Source organism: Dermacentor andersoni, chromosome 5 (assembly GCF_023375885.2).
Source record: "Dermacentor andersoni chromosome 5, qqDerAnde1_hic_scaffold, whole genome shotgun sequence".
Classification (NCBI taxonomy): Eukaryota; Metazoa; Arthropoda; class Arachnida; order Ixodida; family Ixodidae; genus Dermacentor; species Dermacentor andersoni.
Window position 1 is genome coordinate 68,751,713 of NC_092818.1, and position 14,771 is coordinate 68,766,483.

Sequence of the window (14,771 nt, forward strand, 5' to 3'; positions counted from 1 at the left end):
GCAGAGGAGACAGATAGGAAGGGGAGGTAAAACAAAAGGGACTGAGTCGGGAGGTCAGGCATTCCGCCTATAGTGTCCCCGGAGACGAGCTCCACCTTAGTTGGCATAACTAAGGACACTATAGAGCGAAAGGCGAAGAGCAAGGTAGGAGGAAGAGGAGAGGGAAAGAGAAAAGCATAGAGAAGGAAAACACCAATGAAGAAATATGGATGGCTGAAGGAAAGATCATGTTAGGAGGGGTCAGGAAAAGTGAACGAAGAGACGACGCGATAAAGACGAATAAGGAGTGCCCGGCTTCGTTGGTTGGTAAGAAGAGAGTTATAAAGGTCAGGTGTCATGGTAGTCTGGTGATTATCTTTCAGGAGATGAGCAATATGAGAAGTGAGAGGGCAGTCATTGAAATAATGTAGCAAGTCCGAGCAAGGAGTGCCACATGCGCAATTACAGGTAGATGAGAGATGAAAGCGGAAATAGTAAAAAGGGAAGTGGCCATGAGCGGTGATGAGATGAACGATGATGGGTCTTTTCGGCGGGAAGAAAGGGGGAATGCGAGTAACGTTTTTGATCCATTGAAAAAGTCCAGTGTCGCTGTACTCTCGCGTCCAATCAGTATTCCACTGGGCGAAGGAATAGGCACAAACAGCACGGCGGCAAACAACGCCGCAGGCTTGCGCAGGGTGCCGTGGCGGGACCCCCCCCCCCCCCCCTTGCCCCGCCTAGGGCGGGCGGCGGGAGAGGCTGGAGAGGCTTCGCAGGTGTGTAAACGGTATTATTTATATGCTAAAGAAAGCGACAACCCGTACTTGCTGTCGCTCTCTTGCCCACAAGTGTTTAATGAAGTTGTGTTTGATTGTTTTTCGTTAATGTTTCTACTACTGTGCTCCGGTGATATGGAAACAAATCCCGGGCCTGACAGTCGTTCGGCATCATTTCTTTCCTTAGAAGACTTGCCCGATGATCGCGCAGAACAAATGCGGGTTATTTTTCATTTACTGAAAGATCTGCATACTCGTTCTGTGCAATCAGCAAAAAGTCAGGTCGAACTGTCCGCTGACATAAAAGCCATAAAAAGCAGTCAGAAATGTATCGAAACGACGATTGGCGACATTCACGAGAGATTGGATAAACTCGAAGAAAAAACTAAATCGTTCGACAATATGTCGGAAGAACTTAACAGAGTGCGCCATACACTGGAAGGCGCTACCGCCAGGCATGACTCTGTGGAAGCTCGTCTAGACGATTTAGAAGATAAGTCGCGTCGCGACAACTTAATTTTCCGAGGTATACCTGACTCTCTGGGATCGTGGGAGCAGTATGAGCCACGTGCCAAATCTGCCCTTCTTTGTGTTGCGGATAATTTGCCCGATAATGCTATCGATCGTGCGCATCGTATCGGACCTTTCGCCGCCAACAAGTGCCGCCCCATTGTTGTGAAGGTTTCAAACTATAAAGTTAAACAAAATGTTTTGAGTGCACGTAAAAAGCTAAAAGAAAATACCATCTCAATGAGGGAAGATTTTTCACCCGCAACGCGTCGTATACGCTCGAAACTTGCTGATTTTGCCAAAAGTCAATCGGAAACGCAGCCCCATCCGCTTAGGTACAAAACTCTTGTCACGAATAAAAAGCATTACGTGTACACTGCAGAAACAGACAGCGTCGCTGAACGTAAGCAATTTGCTTCATCTGATAACCGCCGTACAAATGCAAACGCAACTAAAGGTACGCCAAGCTAGAGGTGCGCGAGGGGCTGTGGGCAAGATCAGTTACACACATCTGTACTTTTTACTAATGTTCGAAGCCTATCTATTAAGCGTAACCTTTTAAACTCTGCTATTGATACTTGCAATGCACGCATTCTCGTATTAACAGAAACCTGGCTTCGGCCAGAGGTATTGGAGAATGAACATTTTCGTCAGTTAATCAATTTTCTGTATATCGCTTTGATCGAGGGTCGCGGACAGAAGGTGGTGTATTGCTCACCATCTCGAAAGAACTCCCATCTTACCGCATCCACATTCCAAGTGAGTTGGAAACCGTCTGGGTTGTCGCTGAATTTCCAAAGCAAAAAATAATTATTGGTGTCTGTTACCGCCCCCCTTCTCACAATTCCATTTTCGTTAACGAACTACATGACGTGATTAATTCTGTGGTGTGTCAATTCCCGAGGTCACCACTATTCTTAATGGGGGATTTTAACACCCCTAACGTATCGTGGCACTGTGAGCCACCTGCGCTCAATCCGCCTTCTTCGCTCGCAACAGATTTTTCGGATATGTGCGCTGTATTTCCTTTAACACAAATGATAACGAGACCAACTAGAATCTCTGAATCAACAGCAAACATTCTTGATCTCGTACTAGCAACACACCGTGAATACGGTTCTAACGTCACGCACCTGTTCGGTATAAATGACCACTCCATTCTATCATTTCGCATTAACATTTCACTTCCAAAATGCAAGAACAGAAAGAAATTTATAAACGATTATAAAAATGCTAATTTCGAACTAATCAACCAGGAACTTTGCACTTTTCTTCACGGTTCTCTCGGTGGTATTGAAGAGCGAACGGTACAATCAAACTGGGATTTATTTTTATTTAAGGTTCAAGAATTAACAAATCAATACATACCTACTCGTACGATAATTGCAAATGCTGGTGCACCATGGTACAACCGCCACATAAAACGTTTGTCGAATAAGAAAAAACGCACATTCCGCTTAGCAGTACACTCCACAGATAACGGCCGCTGGGCAGCTTATGAACAAGATTCTGCCGTGTACATAAGCCATAAAGAATGCTAAAGATACTTTTCTAAATGACACGTCACCTTCAGTGCTCACATCCGATCAGAAAAAGTTCTGGCGCGTGTTTCATCCTAAAAGTGATAGCGCAATCAGTCTTGTTGATTCTGCACGAAATACTATACCTGATGCGCAGTGTGCCCGTGTGTTAAATGAAGTCTTTGTCCGCGATTTCTCTACAACTCAAAGAATGCTTCCTCATGTTAAACCTTTAGGATTTACAGTAATGTCTCCCATTATAATTGACTACAATGGCGTGGTCAACGCTATAAAAAATTTAAAAGCATATTTCTCACCTGGGTACGATTATATTATTCCTAGGTTTCTTAAAAATACAGTTAGTTACTCATCAATTATATTAACAAAGATTTTTCAACAGTCTCTAGAGAACAGTTCCCTCCCCACTTACTGAACTATCGGCAGGGTGGTTCCGCTTCATAACTCTGGTAATAAACACTCTACTCTAAATTATCGCCCCATTTCTCTAACTAGCATTCCATGTAAAATTTTTGGGCACATTGTATTTTCAAATCTTGTTTCTTTTCTTGAATTAAATTCATTTTTTTCGCCTTCACAACATGATTTCCGCAAGACATTCTCGTGTGAAACTCAACTCACCGTCTTCATGCTATCCTCGATCGTTCTTCTTTAGCTAACTGTATATTTTCAGATTTTTCAAAAGCCTTCGTTAAAGTATGCCATAATCTCCTTTTATATAAGGTGCAATTACTATATTCGGATTCCAAACTACTTGTATTGCTTGAATGTGTTTTACTAAATCGTTCCCAGTTTGTCTCTGTTAATAACACTGACTCTCCTCCGAGTCGTGTTTCCTTAGGGGTACCACAAGGATCGGTGTTTGGATCTCTCCTCTTTCTAATCTTAATTAACGACTTACCATCCTGCGTCTCTTCCCATATCAACCTGTTTGCAGATGACTGTGCAACATTTTGAGAAATAACTAGTCCTAACGATACTACTATTCTACAGTCTGATGTTGATGCTGTGTCCGCTTGGTGTAAGACTTGGTGCATGGAATTGAACACTAAAAAAAGCAAAGTCATGCCTATAACTATATCTACTAATGCAAATGTTTCATATCATCTTGATAATTTTCCTTTGGAACTAGTATCGTCATATCTTGGCGTCACTATATCCTCAAAACTAACCTGGAATTATCACATTGAATCCATAATCGCCAGCGCCAACAAAACACTTGCATATTTTCGCCGGAATTTCTCCCGCCCTCCTCAGGCTCTTAAACATTTACTTTATAAAAGACTAATTCGTTCGAAGGTCGAATACGCCGCCTCTGTTTGGGACCCTTTCCATGACAATCTAATCTACTCCCTCGAAATGGTTCAAAATAACTCTGCACGTTTTATTATGTCTAATTATGCTCGAACCGCGAGTGTGACTAATATGAAATTGAGCCTTGAACTACCATCACTAGCATATCGCCGTAATATTCATCACTTGTGTCTTTTTCACCGCATATTTCACCATAGTTCACAGCACGATGATTTCATCTTTCCTCCCCAGTATGTATCATCACGCAGTGACCACCCACATAAAGTAGCCGTTCCTTTTTGTAGGACTTCTACTTTTCAGTATTGATTTTGTCCCAGGACTTGTGAGGAGTGGAACCATCTTCCTACCACTACTGCAAAAATTACAGACCATCAACGTTTCAAGAAAGCTTTTACTAACAGTAACTAATTAGTTCTTTACCTCATGTTATTTTGCGTTGTTTCTTCTTGTTTGCTTGTGCTTGCCTGTACCATGTCATTTTGCATTGTGTTGTAGTTTGGTGATTTGTATTGATTTGATTTTTTAATTAGAGTAGTGTATTTGTATTTGTCCATGTATAAGTGTATCTTTTCACAGAAATGTTTTTTTTTTGCCACTCTTCTCTGTAATGCCTCGGCCCTGAGGGTGCAATAAATAAAATATAAATAAACGTGCATCAAATAATCAAGAGGCGATGGACGCCGAAGAGAGCCCCGTGAGCGGAGAGGAAGCGGCGACCGCTGAGACCGCGACCACGGCAACTACACAGATCCCGAGAGAAGGAGAGCTGACGGCCATTTTGGCCGCAATTTCCCAAATTAACGAAAAGCTAAGCAAAATCGACGCCCGACTCGTAGCTGTCGAGAGTCAGTCTCACACACCATCGGTGAAGCACAAGCGCCTAGCGCCAAAAGAAGCCTCAACATCAGTGAGGAACCGCTTCGCACCCCTGAAAAAGAAGCAGGCCGACAAAATCAAAGGTGCGACCGCGAAAAGGCGCGATCGTCTCGCGACGTTCGGAAAGGATGATGCAAAAGCCAAGTAAGAAGCACAAGAAGAAGACCGGGGTGGATACCACCGTAATTTACCAATGGAACTGCCGCGGGATTCACAACAAAGAACAATGTTACAACATGTTACAATGTTACAAAGCAACAATGTTACACATTGACGGGCAAGAAAACAAGCCCGATGTAATTGCGCTGCAGGAAACAAACGGGAAACCAAGACTTACACGGACCCCACGGAGAACGGAACGGCGCTGCTCGTCCGTAGCAAAGTGGCGGCAACCCAACATGTCACGGCGCAGGGCGGGTGCGAGCACACGCTGTTCGAAATTCATGCGAGAGAAATTGGCAGCTCGGGCAATTTGTTTGTAATGAGCGCGTTCCGCCGGCCGTCACAACTGCAGTACGAATTTGACCGCATCGTGAGCCAGGCGAAAGGGTTGGCGGGGACCAGGCCGCTCCTGATCCTCGGCGACTTTAACGCCCCTCACACAACGTGGGGCTATAAGTTCCAGTCCAAGAGAGAAAAAGCATTGGCCAAAGTACTTGAGGATCACGAGATGGCCCTCCTGAACGAGCCGGGCGTAACCACCAGAAGAGGCAACAGTGCCGCGAGGGACACCACGCCAGACCTGACGTGGTTATCGGGCACGCTAGACGTCCCATGGAGAAGCGAAGTGGACCTGGGGTATGACCACAGCGTGATCGGCATCACGATCCGAGGCTCCCGATATCGGGCTGTGCTGGGGACGGCGCGGATTACGGATTGGGACAAGATGAGAAAGTTCACCCGAGAACAAGAGGCGTCCGAGGAAGAATCGGGACAAGCTGAAACACAACAGACCTACATTGAATGGGCGAGGGAGCGTTGTCTGCGTTGTCTGCGCCCACATGTAAGTCAGTCTGGCCAGACTGACTCACATGTGGGCGGCCCGGCATTCGTTAAGGCGGCGGTGGAAACGTCAGAGACACAACAGAAAGCTGGCCAAGTGCATAGCAGTCTTGAACAAACAGATCGCCGAGCACGCGGCCAAACTATGTAGCGAAAATTGGCCGAAGACTTGCGACGGCCTGCAGGGCAAGCTCTCGACGTGGAAGACGTGGTGTCTCTTGAGGCATCTGATCGACCCGCTGAGTAGGAAAACTGCGACCAATCGCAACCTCAGCAAAGTATTGAACACGTACAAGGGAGACGGCCGCAGGCTCCTGGAAGTCCTGAAGGCGAAGCACCTAAAGAGAGAGAAGGGCCAGTACCCGGTGCCCGAGAAGTACGAAATACCCGACAACGAAGAGCTGGACCGGCCGTTTACCATGACGGAACTGTGGACAGCGATAGATGGAAGTAACAAGAGAAGTGCACCCGGTAGGGATGCTATAACTTAGAAACTACTAAACGAGAAGAAAGGGGGTTAACCGAGGGGCCCGATTTTTATTAGTCATATCATGAGAAACCAACAAACACTAACACCAAGGACAACATAGGGGAAATTACTTGTGCTTATTGAATGAAATAAGGAAACCATAAATTAATGGAAATTAAAGTGGATGAAAAAACAAACAGGTTCCCACCTGCGGCAAGTTGTTTCTTCATCCACTTTATTTTCCATTAATTTATCGTTTCTTTATTTCATTTATTAAGCACAAATAATTTCCCCTATGTCGTCCTTGGCGTCAGTGTTTGTTGGCTTCTCATGATATGACTATTAGAAACTACTAAGTAACATGAGCGGTACAGCTGCTCATATTCCAGACGGGAAAATCCAAGCAGGAGCTGCTGCCGAATGTGATCATCACCATCGACGGATCGACCATCAAGCCAACACAGCAGATTATGATTCTCGGCCTACTACTTCAGAGCGACGGGAAGGCGCACGCCGCCGTCACGAAGATCAAGACTACAACCGAACAGATACTTGGTATGATTCGGAGGGTTTCTAACAGAAACCGAGGCCTTAAAGAGGACGATGCCATGTGCCTGGTACGCGCATTCGTCGTGTCGTGGGTTACCTACTCCGCCCCCTATCTCCTCCAACTGACGAAGGCAAATAGGGACACCCTAAACACGATGCTTCGTAAGGCAACAAAGCAAGCACTGGGCATGCCCATATACTCGTCAAAACAAATACTGCTAGACATGGGCGCCCAGAACAGGGTGGAGGAGCTCGTCGAAGCCCACCTCCCTAATAAGAGAATCCAGCTCAGTCACACGGAACAAGGACGAGCCGTCCTACGCAAGATAGGACGGCAGATCGAGCCACTACCTATCAAGGCGGCCTTTCTGGAAGGCTGCAAGACGATCATTCAGACCAAAGCCCTTCCCTGGAACATGACGCCGGGCAAGGACGACGAGAGGCCCACCGCGTGAGCCAAAGCCATAGCGCGGAAGCTGGAAGAGAACCCCAGGGTCCTCTACGCGGACGCCTCGCTCTCAAAACAGAGTGACCGTACAGCGGTGTTGATTACGTCAAACGACAGGCTGCTCGTCGGCGCGTCCCTGAAAACAATAGAACCGGCAGTTGCCGAAGAAGCCACCGCGGCCCTCGCACTCGCACAGCCGAGCGTGGACACCGTGGTCACCGACTCAAAGACAGCCTACGGAAGCTTCCGCAGAGGGGCAATCTCCTCCGCGGCCCGAGCCACTCTATCCCAGCTCACTCGCGGCCCCAGCTCACTCGCAGGTAGCAGGCAAAACCATCGCTGACTACCATGCCCAGGAAATGTCAATCCGGACCGAGCACGAGCCAGAAGAGCTACCGCACCCGGTTGCCAGCTTTCGGGACATTACCCGGATGTACCAAGAGGAACGGTGCAGCCTGCCAGAACCACACGCCAAACTCACCAGGCAACTACAGACGATCCTGCGTCGAGCGCAGGCGGGATCGCTTGCGCTTTCCGTACTGATGAACCGCATATACCCTGCAGAAGATGATATGCTGTGTTCTTTTTGCAAAAGAAAAAAGGGCACCCTGCCGCACGTCTTGGAAGAGTGCACAGAACTCAAGACCCCCTCCTCCCCCTCCCACCAATCCCCCACCCCTTGAGCGACGGGAGACCTTGTTATCCAACACCGCCCTACGGATTCAGCTCGCACTGACGGACAGGGGCCAGGAGCTGCTGGGAAAATATGGGTCCCGTAACTAAAGAAACCACCCCGTCTGGTGCCTCCGTGCACCACCGATTTATTTCGGGCCAAATAAATGTTGGTTCACCATCTTCAATAATTACTTTACACCACACATTCTAATTTCCAAACTGTAGCTAGTGAGTTTGCAAGGTATGGTGACTTGAAATAAATTTCGAGGACGACACCAGTTTAAATATATTTCTCAAAATGTGGAACGAAATACATGAGCGTTCCAAGTATTCTCGTGCTTCAAGGCATAAAAGAGCATTTTGTTAAAGAAGGAAGTAGAACAACAGTACATTTTTAGGGTGAGTTTTATCGCGCATGTTTCGGAACTGGTGTCAGTTTGGACACTCATTCGAAGTGGATACACCTTGTTAACGCACCAGCTACAATTGGTAAATATCAATATGTGCCGTAATATAATTAGTTGGGGAAGTTGAGTTGCCAAATTTTATTAATTAGTAGACTACGTATTTTTATTTTGCGTGAAAGTAATGGCTGCCTCTTTGAATAAACCAGCTAAGGGACTATAACTGATTTAGCGTGAGCCCCAAACGCTGCCCCAAAGGCTTTTCAAAATGGTGTCGTACTTGATATCTCCAGAGGGTCTGCTGTTCTTGTTTGTTTGCACGCATTTGAAATAAATTTCCAGGGTGACCCCAGTTTCAATATATTTCTCAACATGGTGGAACGAAATGCATGAGCGTTCCAAGTAATATCGTGCTTCAAGGCATAAAAGAGCGTTTTGTTAAAAAAGGAAGAGCAACATTGCATTTTTAGGGCGAGTTTGATAGCGCATGTTTCGGAACTGGTGTCAGTTTGGAACCTCATTCGAAGTAGATACGCCTTGTTAACGCACCAGCTACAATGGCAAATAGAAATATGTGCCGTAAGATAATTAGTTGGGAAGTTGATTTGTAATTTTGTAATAACTATTAGACTATGTATTCTTATATTGCGTGCAAGTAATGTCCGCCTCTTTGAATAATCCTGATAAAGAACTAGAATTATGCTATCTGCAACAGCCAATATATAAAGATTCCGTAAGACTTAAACATGATCACCCCGTAAATACAAAAGATACAGATCCTGACTGGGAGCTCACCATCGTCGTTGAAAAGAAAAGCATGCCATCACTGCATTCTACCGGTACGTGCTGCCATCTGGGGTAGAAACATGGAGGTTTACAAAGAAATTCGAGAATAAGTTAAGAACCGCTCAAAGAGCGGTGTGAATCATGGAGCAGACTGGTATAGCCGATATTCTATTTGACATTAAAAGAAAGAAATGGAGTTGCACAGGCCATGTATGCGTGGGGTAGAAAACCGGTGGTCCATTAGAGTTACAGAATGGGTGCCAAAGGAGGGGAAGCGCTATCGAGGACGGTGGAAAATTGGGTGGTGTGATGAAATTAGGAAATATGCAGCCGCAAGTTGGAATCAGCTAGCGCAAAACTGGAATGATTGGAGATCGCGGGGAAAGGCATTCTTCCTGCAGTGGACATAAAGATAGGCTAATAACGATGATACAAAAGTTTTATGTCCGCTGAATGAAAGTACCAACAAACTGGCTTATATAACCCCAGTGTGCTGACCATGCGCACTTCTATTCTACGTAACAACACTTTCCCACATAAACATATAACGTCTGCTCATAGATGTATCTACAGCACGCCGATATGTTAATAGCATACTGAATTTTATTGCACGGATTCTTTCACATACTTTTTTTCTTATTCAGCCATTCAGTATGTTCCACTGGGTGTGGGGCCATTCTTGGACAATACTCCGGAATGGGCATGTTCCACTTTGGTTCTTGCATATAACCTCGACTTTTACTGTCTACTCATATATATCTCTAAAGCACGCCAACCTGTTAATAGCGCGGTGCAATATATCTCATCATCATCATCATCATCATCAGCCTGATTACGCCCACTGCAGGGCAAAGGCCTCTCCCATACTTCTCCAACTACCCCGGTCATGTACTAATTGTGGCCATGTTGACCCTCCAAACTTCCTAATCTCATCTGCCCACCTAACTTTCTGTCGCCCCCTGCTACGCTTCCCTTCCCTCGGAATCCAGTCCGTAACCCTTAATGACCATCGGTTATCTTCCCTCCTCATTACATGTCCTGCCCATGCCCATTTCTTTTTCTTGATTTCAACTAAGATGTCATTAACGCGCGTTTGTTCCCTCACCCAATCTGCTCTTTTCTTATCCCTTAACGTTACACCTATCATTTTTCTTTCCATAGCTCGTTGCGTCGTCCTCAATTTAAGTAGAACCCTTTTCGTAAGCCTCCAGGTTTCTGCCCCGTACGTGAGTACTGGTAAGACACAGCTGTTATACACTTTTCTCTTGAGGGATAATGGCAACCTGCTGTTCATGATCTGCGAATGCCTGCCAAACGCACCCCAGCCCATTCTTATTCTTCTGATTATTTCACTCTCATGATCTGGATCAGCAGTCACTACCTGTCCTAAGTAGATGTATTCTCTTACCACTTCCAGTGCCTCGCTACCTATCGTAAACTGCTGTTCCCTTCCGAGACTGTTAAACATTACTTTAGTTTTCTGCAGATTCATTTTTAGTCCCACCCTTCTGCTCTGCCTCTCCAGATCAGTGAGCATGCATTGCAGTTGGTCCCCTGAGTTACTAAGCAAGGCAATATCATCAGCGAAGCGCAAGTTACTAAGGTATTCTCCATTTACTCTTATCCCCAATTCTTCCCAATCCAGGTCTCTGAATACCTCCTGTAAACACGCTGTGAATAGCATTGGAGAGATCGTATCTCCCTGCCTGACGCCTTTCTTTATTGGGATTTTGTTGCTTTCTTTATGGAGGAGTACAGTGGCTGTGGAGCCGCTATAGATATCTTTCAGTATTTTTACATACGGCTCGTCTACACCCTGATTCCGCAATGCCTCCATGACTGCTGAGGTTTCGACTGAATCAAACGCTTTCTCGTAATCAATGAAAGCTATATATAATGGTTGGTTATATTCCGCACATTTCTCTATCACCTGATTGATAGTGTGAATATGATCTATTGTTGAGTAGCCTTTACGGAATCCTGCCTGGTCCTTTGGTTGACGGAAGTCTAAGGTGTTCCGGACAGTAAGTGTAGGCAACAGTGTAGGCAACGGACAGTAAGCTGATCGGTCTATAATTTTTCAAGTCTTTGGCGTCGCCTTTCTTATGGATTAGGATTATGTTAGCGTTCTTCCAAGATTCCGGTACGTTCGAGGTCTTGAGGCATTGCGTATAGAGGCTGGCCAGTTTTTCTAGAACAATCTGCCCACCATCCTTCAGCAAATCTGCTGTTACCTGATCCTCCCCAGCTGCCTTCCCCCTTTGCATAGCTCCCAAGGCTTTCTTTACTTCTTCTGGCGTTACTTCTGGGATATCGAATTCCTCTAGATTATTCTCTCTTCCATTATCATCGTGGGTGCCACTCGTACTGTATAAATCTCTATAGAACTCCTCAGCCACTTGAACTATCTCATCCATATTAGTAATGATATTGCCGGCTTTGTCTCTTAGCGCATACATCTGATTCTTGCCAATTCCTAGTTTCTTCTTTACTGCTTTTAGGCTTCCTCCGTTCCTGAGAGCTTGTTCAATTCTATCCATGTTATACTTCCTTATGTCAGCTGTCTTACGCTTGTTGATTAACTTCGAAAGTTCTGCCAGTTCTATTCTAGCTGTAGGGTTAGAGGCTTTCATACATTGGCGTTTCTTGATCAGATCTTTCGTCTCCTGCGATAGCTTACTGGTATCCTGTCTAACGGAGTTACCACCGACTTCTATTGCACACTCCTTAATGATGCCCACAAGATTGTCGTTCATTGCTTCAACACTAAGATCCTCTTCGTGGCTTAAGGCCGAATACCTGTTCTGTAGCTTGATCTGGAATTCCTCTATTTTCCCTCTTAGCGCTAACTCATTGATCGGCTTCTTATGTACCAGTTTCCTCCGTTCCCTCCTCAGGTCTAGGCTAATTCGAGTTCTTACCATCCTGTGGTCACTGCAGCGCACCTTACCGAGCACGTCCACATCTTGTATGATGCCAGGGTTAGCGCAGAGTATGAGATCTATTTCATTTCTAGTCTCGCCGTTCGGGCTCCTCCATGTCCACTTTCGGTTATTCCGCTTGCGGAAGAAGGTATTCATTATCCTCATATTATTCTGTTCTGCAAACTCTACTAATACCTCCCCCCTGCTATTCCTAGTGCCTATGCCATATTCCCCCACTGTCTTGTCTCCAGCATGCTTCTTGCCTACCTTGGCATTGAAATCGCCCATCAGTATAGTGTATTTTGTTTTCACTCTACCCATCGCCGATTCCACGTCTTCGTAGAAGCTTTCGACTTCCTGGTCATCATGACTGGATGTAGGGGCGTAGACCTGTACAACCTTCATTTTGTACCTCTTATTAAGTTTCACAACAAGACATGCCACCCTCTCGTTAATGCTATAGAATTCCTGTATGTTACCAGCTATATTCTTATTAATCAGGAATCCGACTCCTAGTTCTCGTCTCTCCGCTAAGCCCCGGTAGCACAGGACGTGCCCGCTCCTTAACACTGTATATGCTTCTTTTGGCCTCCTAACTTCACTGAGCCCTATTATATCCCATTTGCTGCCCTCTAATTCTTCCAATAGCACTGCTAGACTCGCCTCACTAGATAATGTTCTTGCGTTAAACGTTGCCAGGTTCATATTCCAATGGCGGCCTGTCCGGAGCCAGGGATTCTTAGCACCCTCTGCAGCGTCGCAGGTCTGACCGCCGCCGTGGTCAGTTGCTTCGCAGCTGCTGGGGACTGAGGGCCGGGGTTTGATTGTTGTGTTCATATAGGAGGTTGTGGCCAAGTACTGCACCAGGGTGGCCAATCCTGCTCTGGTGAGGGAGTGTGTTACCGGTTCTGGTCACCGGCATCAGGCCACACCCCAGGCCTGTTTATGCAATTTTATCAACACGCGGACTTTTTTTTTTTTTTTTTTAAATCCGGTGGAAAATTGCGCGGCACCGGGATTCGAACCACGGACCTCTTGCACGCGAGGCGGGTGTTCTACCTCTACGCCACCGCTGCAACTCTACGCCACCGCTGCAACTGGAATATATGCAACTGGAACGCTGCAATATATCTCACGGATTCTTATATTTACTTTTTTTTCTATGATTTAACCCTTCGCGATGGGTCACCGGGCGTGTCCCAGTTCTTGGCCAATTCTCCAGAATGCGCATGCCTCACTGTGACACAAGAGACACACAGTCCCAAAATGCTCCTCGATACGTGTCGTACTTTTCTGCGCATGCGCCTGTCATCACCATTCCTCCTTTGACGAAAGAGAGAGAAAGAGAAAACAAAGGAAAGACAGAGAGGTCAACGAGAAAAAGTCCCGTTCGCTAACTTGCAACACAGAGAAATCGGAAATGGAAATTAAAGAGATTAAAGGAGAGAAAGGCAAGTGGGGGAACGGGAATCGGCGCACAAAATTAAGCTGCCACAAGTCAGTGTAACAATCTCTTTCGCCGGCCCTAGACCGTAGGGAGAGAACAAGCTCTATGGCTGCACTTTAGTGCGCATGTCCGTTGAGGCCACTGTCCTGGAATCTTTCACTGTGGCAGTACCCGGCCGTCGAGTGCCTCTAATGTAGTAGATAACACAAGTCTCTCCATGCTATAACGGGGACAGGTGCACGGAAGATGTCAAATATCTTCTTCCCCAGTCGCATGTGTCACAGGTAGGACTGTCGGCACAACTAATTAAAAACGAATATACCCTGTAAATGTGAAGTCACAGCCGTTACAACGAAATTTCTTGCCACTTGGTACCACAGGCGGTAGGTATTCTTCACGTCACGAGCCAGATACTGTGGGTGACTGTTCTTTGAACTCGTTGACTTCCACAAGGTCAATGTACTATCGCGTGCCATAGAGTGAAGCGTAGGTGCTGCGTCTGTTCTTACGAGTGTAATTGACACATATCTGGCATTGTCGCGCCCAAAATTTGCGTATTGGTCACCGCGATTGTTGCTGGTGACACCACACTGTGCCGACAGCCACTGATAAGGTATATCGCGATCTTGTTAAGTTTTTCGATAGTGTGAGCGTCGTATCGCTGAAACGAATTGTTCATTAAGACCGCGGTGTATTGAACTTGGTATTATTTGGACTGCTGCCTTCGAGTCACAAAAAATGGTCCAACGATGAGGTGGCTCCTGAAGAATGAACTTGAGTACCGCTCGAAGAGCAGAAATTTTCGCTCCTGTAGAGCTCATCAGACAGGATGTCTTGGTCGTGATTTCAAAAGACTTCGCTGCTATGACAACCGCTGCTGCCTAACTAGCAGATTTGACAGAACCGTCAGTATAAGCATAGAGTCGGGTGCTGTGCTTCTAGTATGGAAACTGTAATGTTGCTTCTTTTAACGCAACTAACAGCATTCTAGCTACCACGATGAATGCAGGAATAGTGAGGCCTGCTTTTGGGTTGGTGAGTACACAACTAAGGCGACGGCGGTCTTCCAGCAAA

At 46.1% G+C, this 14,771-nt stretch overlaps 1 long non-coding RNA gene across 1 annotated transcript in view; it reads right to left on the reverse strand.

The window, feature by feature from the left end:
* Nucleotides 1-14,771, reverse strand: part of LOC129384993 (uncharacterized) — a 30,524-nt gene that overhangs the window by 450 nt on the left and 15,303 nt on the right. The gene's annotated exons all lie outside the window — the stretch shown is intronic.